Source organism: Thunnus albacares, chromosome 3 (genome assembly GCF_914725855.1).
Source record: "Thunnus albacares chromosome 3, fThuAlb1.1, whole genome shotgun sequence".
In the NCBI taxonomy this organism is placed as follows: Eukaryota; Metazoa; Chordata; class Actinopteri; order Scombriformes; family Scombridae; genus Thunnus; species Thunnus albacares.
In genome coordinates, this window is record NC_058108.1 from 5,634,270 (window position 1) to 5,641,885 (window position 7,616).

The 7,616-nt window shown below is 40.4% G+C and overlaps 1 long non-coding RNA gene across 1 annotated transcript; it reads left to right on the top strand.

Moving 5' to 3' along the window:
- Positions 1-2,175: 2,175 nt before the first annotated feature.
- Positions 2,176-7,380, top strand: LOC122978765. Its single transcript, XR_006402735.1, has 3 exons — positions 2,176-2,361; positions 4,402-4,806; positions 5,103-7,380. It is a non-coding gene; the product is annotated as an uncharacterized LOC122978765 (long non-coding RNA).
- The last annotated feature ends 236 nt before the right edge of the window (positions 7,381-7,616 follow it).

Below are 7,616 nucleotides of genomic sequence, written 5' to 3' on the forward strand. Positions count from 1 at the left end.
AACGTCTTGGCAGAGGAAAAAGGTTACATTTTTATCCGCTCAGTTTAAAATGACTGCAAAAGGTAGAGGCACAAGTGGTAGAGCATTTTTCAATGGATGGTTCATAAACCGGATGCTCTCGGATTCATAATCCATGCCCACGAATTCGTAAACCATGCATAGATTTGTAATCCATGCGCACAAATGACTTTTTTCTCCATAGAACTTCCATATTCCTAAGCATGCCGTGCACTGTATTACGTCACAGATCAGCTGTTTGTGTCAGAAGATGCTGCTGCAGCATTAAGGCTGGGCGATATGAACAAAATCTCATATCCTGATATAGGTCATTTCATTTCCCAATAACGATACCTATCCCAATATAGCACATTTTAATTCAATTAATAAATAGATGGATCGTGCTGCTTCACAGTTTTCTTTGTGTAATATTGTATTTATTGTGCTACTGGGGAAGCAGCTAACGTTAGCTTCCCAGGCTTACTTGTTAGCCAAACTTTGTGCCATTGGACACTTCCATTTATGGTGTGACTGCTTGTCCATAAGGTAGATTTAATCCTATATTGTGTTGTGCATTGAATGTTTCACAGCTTTCATTGTGTGTTTTGCACCTCATTTGGATATATACTCATCTAAGTCTGAGTGAAATGTCTAAGTTTATGGGAGAAGTGAGTTAACTGGACCCTCTTCAGTCATATATATATACAAGGATTTGGGGTATTTTGACCTGCATTTTTGATTTATTAAGATCTAGTGTGGTCTTTGTGTTCACAAATGTGTATATTACCAGCAATGTGTTTGTGCATGCAGACACCAAAGTAAAGAAATGTTCTAAATAATATAGTGATGGTCAAGTGTCCCTATTTGACAGGTGTGGGACCTCCATTTGTAAACTTATACATAAATTCACCATTTGACTGCACCAAGATAACCTGGAAACAGCCAGGGGGAAACTAGCAGCTGGTAAGTAGAGAGCAGAGTCCATCATTGAGACAGTGACACTTTTAGGTTGTTTTGGCTCCAGCATATTTGATTTGAAATGAAACAATGAGTGAAATGAAAGTGCTAACTTTTTTGGTAGTCTGGCAATGTTAGGACCATGCAGGAGGATGACTATCCTAAATATAGAGCAAATGCAACCAGGGAGTTTTTATGACCCAGCAGTGGGATGTTCTCCGCTAGCATTGTCATTCACCTGACCTCAGTCCAGCTGAGCAGGTGTGTCACTCGCTGAAAATCAGACCGAAGGCAAAAATCCAGTTTGCAGTTCAGGTCTGGCATAGAATCACCAGGGGAGATATAAGTGTCCTCTGGGGTCACAGACTTCAGACAGTCAATGAATGAAAACAGTTTGACTCCAAGTATGGAATACAAACGTTTGACAAATTAAAGGAAAAACTGGTACAGGTCTGAATGCTTGACCCCTACAGTGAGTGGATCCGGTGGCTCTGTTATGCTTTGGGGGGCATTTTGCTAGCATGGTTTGGGTCCACTTGTCCCCTTAGAGGGAAGGGTCACTGCAAATCAATACAAAATTGTTCTGAGTTATCATTTTTATCCTATGATGAAATATTTCTATCCTGATGGGAGTGGTCTCTTCCAGGATGACAATGCCCCAATTCACAGGGCACGAGGGGTCACTGAATGGAGCATTTAGAGCATTTTAAATGTATTACAATGTTGGACCTCAAACCATGAGGTCAAACAGAAAAGGCCTCCATGTACCCGCTGAGGCCTGACCACGAGGTGCTCTTTCCTTTGTCCCCCTGAGACAAAGGAACAGTGCCAAAAATGCTGCTAACAGACAATGGGAGTCCATTGCAAACTCCATTTCCAGTGATGCTTTGCAATTTTCACACCTCAGCAGGGAACAGTCAACATACAGTCTCTCATTGGCGGAGACGCTCCTGCACAGCAGAGCGTCCTGATGACACAGCCATGACATCACCGCCCCTTTTAAAAACGGAAGATCACGCCTTCATTGTGAACTGAGCTAGGAGGAACTTCGTCCTTCTGTGAGTCAGCTTCGCTAATGTAGGTACCCCACGCACGTGTTTTTCCCCTCACCGAAGTCTTTCCCCTCGCCGGACGAGACAAGACTTCGCCCGTGTTCACCCGAACACCATTCCTGGATCCAAGAGAGACCGCTGCTGCAACCAGCGCTCTCAACTCCGGAACTTCTCTGCCCCACTCTCCTTCAACTGAGTCGACTCTGCTGTTTTCTTCGCCACGCCGCCGAGAGCCAGCTCGCCGTGAGACTCGCTGACCGTGCGAGAACGGCCACCGTCTGCATCCGAGCCGAGGACAGAGCCGGACAGAAAGATGGACTTCACACATACCCTGCTCGCTTTCTGAGACGACCAAGTAAGAGACATAAGTCTGGGCAGAGGCAGTGTTAGTTGTGTGTTCTTTTCAGCATCAGTTGCTGTTGTTTAGCAATTAGCTTTTTAGCTTTACTGCTATTGTTTGTTGTGTGAATTGATGGACGACAGAGTCCATGTGTTCTGCTTTAGTCTGAGGAGTATTTTAAGTTTGGAGAGTCTGGTACGTTGAGTAAGGAGAGAGGCAGGAAAAAACAAACAAACATTCAAATTGTATGATAGTATCACTTACTGAATGTATGACATATACACTAAATTATTTGAACACTTCACTGAGTCTTAACTGACACAACCATCCAACATGCTATACAGTAGAAAGTATCGCTGTAGAATTTGTGATCTTCCACTATTGTGAGTTTAAACAAAGTTTAATCATACAACAGAGTTTGTAAAGAAAGTGATGAATTGATTTATATGACAAACTGGTTTAAAGTTTTACGTAAATGTGGGAAACATTAGGCTAGTTGTATTATACTTAGCCCCTTCTTCTCTGCAAGGCAGTGGAGATGAGAAAGGTTAACGATTCATTAGAAAATGAGGGATGTTTGCAACACTTGAGGCCTGCTGTATGAACTATGATACATTTATAATGTGTGATCTGTCAAATTTGTTTTCTAAAATGCTACTCATGCTCCATTAGGAAGTCTTTGAGCTTGAAATAATTCTCCTGACAGTATATATGGGTCTGGTGAAGCCCAGATAGGGTTAAGCAAGACTGAATTCGGGCTCTTTTGCCACATTTCACTTCCAGTAAATTAAATATTGCCAGTCTTAGCCTTCTACCAGAACATCTTACCATAATGAATCTTGAAGAAACAGGGTAAGATTGCCTGTATTAGTTGGTCACTTCATAACATACCTGACATTATCAATCAAATATCTTTCACCTGAATGAGTTATCCTGTAAGTATGCAGTAAGTACTCACACTTAGTGACGTTGCATTCAGGATTATGCAAAACAAAGCAGAGTTTTGGAAACAACATTAAACTTTAAATCCAATCAAAGGTTTGCAGATTATATTCACTGTTTAAAATTCCTCAAATTTCATAAAACTGTATCAGGACATTCCCTTTGTCACTATCTATAGGATGGTGAAGTCACAAAACACTAATAGCCACTGAACCGTTCAACAACATGGATGTATTGAAAGAGCTGGATACCGGACCAAAAATGGCGCCCATTCAGTTCAATGAGAATTACTCAGCTGGCGCATACGCCAAAAAACGTTTCTAGCTTCCTGGTTTGCATTGTGTGACCCACTGAATATGTGCAGTAGTGTTTTTCCCGCTGGCCCCGCCCATGAGTTCCTGCTCAGCCCATATACTTTACATTGTGATGACATCTCTGATTCTTAAATCGCGTTTCTAGGCTTGAGGAAAGTTTTACAAATATAAAACCTCCATGGATCAAAAACTCATAATAGAAAGAGTCATAATTGACCTTGTTTGCAGCTCAAGGTGTCCTCTCAACAGTTTATAGACATCTCTCTTACAATGGTGGTCTATGGGGAAAATGCTTTTTGGGCCTCAGGGGGATTTTTCACTGCAATACTGAGTGGCCACTGGGAAAAATTGGCTGCAAGCTGTATCCAACTCTTATTATACATCCATGGAGAGTATACCTTTTTCTTTATTTTGAAGAAGACAGAAGTCATATTACAAAAACAAGATGGTTAAGAATTGATACATTTGTACGTCAAGTGTACAAAGATAAACCATCTCTTCTAATTATCCAGTAAATTAAATGACAGAATATGAACATTCCTTTCACCTTTCTTTCGGTACTTTCTGCTGTGCAAATAAAAAGCAACTTTCACTTCAACTTTATCAAACCGCTTTTTGACATTTGTCACTAGATTACTCTATCAATCTCTGTTCTTTCAAAAATAGAGAAAAAATGAAATAAAGTTTGCAATGAGCCTGTTTTGCACTGCACATCTTTTCAAAATGGGGTTGCAGGCTTGATACTGCAACTCTCAAGTCATGATCAATGTTGAGCTTAGATCTGTACTTTTGTTTTCAGTGAGTCAACAGCAGAAAAGCCCGTCTCACAGAGATAAGATGTGGTGAAGGGCAGCAGAATGCCCACAGCCCTCCGCCCCATGAGTGGATGCTCCCTCTCCACACCAAGCCAGGACTCACTCAGCGTCTGAGCTGTGAAATGAACTGGTCCTCCTCAGCAGGTGCTGCTGCATGGAATGGATCTCTCTCTCAGTCATACTGAGCACTGTTGTTTTGGAAGTGTTTTTGAAAGAATCCTCTCAGGGAAGATATGTGCTCTTTAAGACCTGGAATCTCTGTGGTGGCTCCAGAATCACTGGTTTCAGCAAATTCTCTCATATTTCTCAAAGGAGTCAGTATTTCCTTGATCAAGTCATCTGCCCCACATCTCAAGCTCTCAAGTGAATGTGCTGATCTTGTCTGCCAGGTGAGGAAGGTGCTTGTCTCTGCCTTGAAGCTAAAGATTTAATTCATTCATAGATAGGCCAGTTTCATCAGAAATTGTTCATCACTAAACTTGCTTGCAACTTCATGCATACGCTCCATAAACACCACAGCTGAATGTACAGCTGTAACTAAATATAACAAGGAGAACTACCACCACATATATATGACTTACTCTGTAACTACAGCAAAGCAAAAATGTGATTCCATCCTATCATGTTGCAATCTGGCAGCAGTCTTCTCCTTTCCCCCCTGTTTCATACATTGTTTTTGATACAGGGCAGCCAGCAGCGAACGACCCTCTCAGCCTTTCAAATGACATTCTACAGTGTAACCCTTGAGGAGGCAGAGCCATGAAAGACTGTGATGGATGATGGGAAGGAGTTCTCAGTGATGGATTTGGATCAGGATATGTTGTGACACATTATACGGGGCAGCTGACACAGAAATCCCATTCCTCAATACACACACATACAACAAACACACGTGTATACATTGATACACACATTGAGGATGACAGCATCAACTAATTTTCTCATCTCTCTTTCTGTCCGTGCTTTTCAAGTGTATCTGCAAGAAGGATAAAGAGGACAAAAAGAGAGAATGATCTCTGTTTGTGTGTTTTTTCTGTGCACATACGTGCACATCTGCAAATTGCATGTGCGCTTGTGCGTCTCCTGTGTCCAGCCTCAGCAATCAGGTTGTAACATCATCTCCCATTTTAAGGAACATAACTGTCAGTTTCACAATAAAAGCCCCCTCCTGCCTTCTTGATTTGTTTGGATACCGTCTGAGCCTGTTATATAAAACTCTCCTGGCATTCTTTCCTTTCAGCCTCTGTCTTTTCAGTCCCACCTGCAGGTATTTCTGAAGGAGCTTCCTCAAACAAATAACAGTGCTGAATGTAGAGGGAATAACCACATCAGATAGCTTTTGTTTCTGTCTCTTTAAGCAAAAGAAACCAGAAGAAGGGAAGTGAAAGTCAAAGAAAAAAAAAACTTTGGGGGATGTTTACTTGATCTGCCTTGTCATCTACACTGGGGAGGAGTGGTACAACCCCAAGGGGTAAACTCCATCTCTTAAGAATGATGAATTAAGCACACTTCCGTTCATCTTTTAAAATCAGCAAAACATATTTCAAGCCAAGCTTTCTCTGTGTGTTACTTACTCTTTTTTTAACCATAAGTATCAATGTTCTGAATGTCAATTTTAAAGTTTAAGGCTGGCAATTTTCTGTATTCTTCTTATCATCAACAAATCCCAAGACTAAAACCTACATTTAATTGATCTTACTAACAAGTGTTGCCTGTATAGTCAAGTCCTGGTACACACCTGTTTGAAGGACAGTACCCAGCTTTTGAAATAAATTATTTTGCATTTACAAAAAATAAAACAATATATTTAGGAGCCCTTTTAAGAGATTTATGTCTTTAGCAGAAGCCAGTGGGTTTGGGGTTGAGTGTCACAGACAGAGTAAGGGAGTCAGAAAGAAAGAGATGGACAGTCTTGGGATTTGTTGACCATAATAAAAAAATAAAAAAAATAGAATAACACCAGTCTTATTCAGACAGCTTAACCTCTACAACCTGGTTCCATCTTTCCAATGATTTTTGTAACCTCCCCTGTGAACACACAGAAAAAGAGAGGAAAAAGAATTTATTGAAAGGGAAAGATGTGACCCCGCGGTTTTGTGTAAGGTTGAGTTGCTCCTTTCTTGCTCTTCATGTTCAAAGGCAGCGAGATGAGAGTCATGTCTGAAGAAAAGATGGAAGGCCATCACAAAGAAAAGGAGTGAATACGTGGCTGCAACTTCAAGTATTTGACATCAGCTGGAGTTTTCAAGATGTACATCACTGGACTCAAATTTAGCTATAAAAATTTATATCTGAACTCAGTGTGTGTGTCAGGTCGTCGATGCCTTCTCTACTCCCTGTTAAGCAGGAACGCTAACTGAAATAGTGTGAGCTCCAAGATTGGAAGAAACATTAATGGTCCCTTTGGACAAACAATAGCATATAGGCAAGACCTGAACAAATGAAGTACTGAAGTTAATGCAGCAAGTTATTACAACAACAGAATGTATCGATAATCAATAAAGATTCATTGTCTTTGTTAACATATTTCAAGGTCAACAGGGATTTACAATTGAACAATTTGCAGCGTATACACAGGATCTTCAAAATGTGCTTTATTGCTATACATATGGGGTAGCATATGGACAGAAATGTATCCATCTGCAAATGTTTTCCTTATTATCAAGCCAGATGCTCCTGCTATAGGGACCCAAACAAGTGTAAGATGAGATTTATTTTTGTGAAGAATTGTTTTGAAGATGATCCTCTTTTGGTATTGGTTGGATGTTTTTTTGATTAATGCTTCATAATTTGATAAATATATACTTTATATTTTTATGTAAATGTAAATGCAGCTTGTCTGTAGTGTTACAACAATTTAGATTGGGCGCAGTGATCTGCTGCACAGTGAAGTGATGTATCAAGTATGTTGTTTGTGTTCTGGGGTCCTACTTCTTTGAACGGACATTAAAAGTACACACATTGATCTGTCGCTGCCCTGTGCTGTTTCTTACCCACGACCCGAAATAGATTTAATCAAGTTAACGATAACATACACCTGTGTTACAAAAGGTACACTGTGTTTGCTGAAAATGTGTTTCGCCTGGGAAACATCCCCGTGGATCCCAGAAGAGAAGATTTGAAATTACTACTGTAAAATACAACGAAATTATACTGTTATAGTCCAAAACATAAGGTGAAAAAAATATTTTCTTTTCCC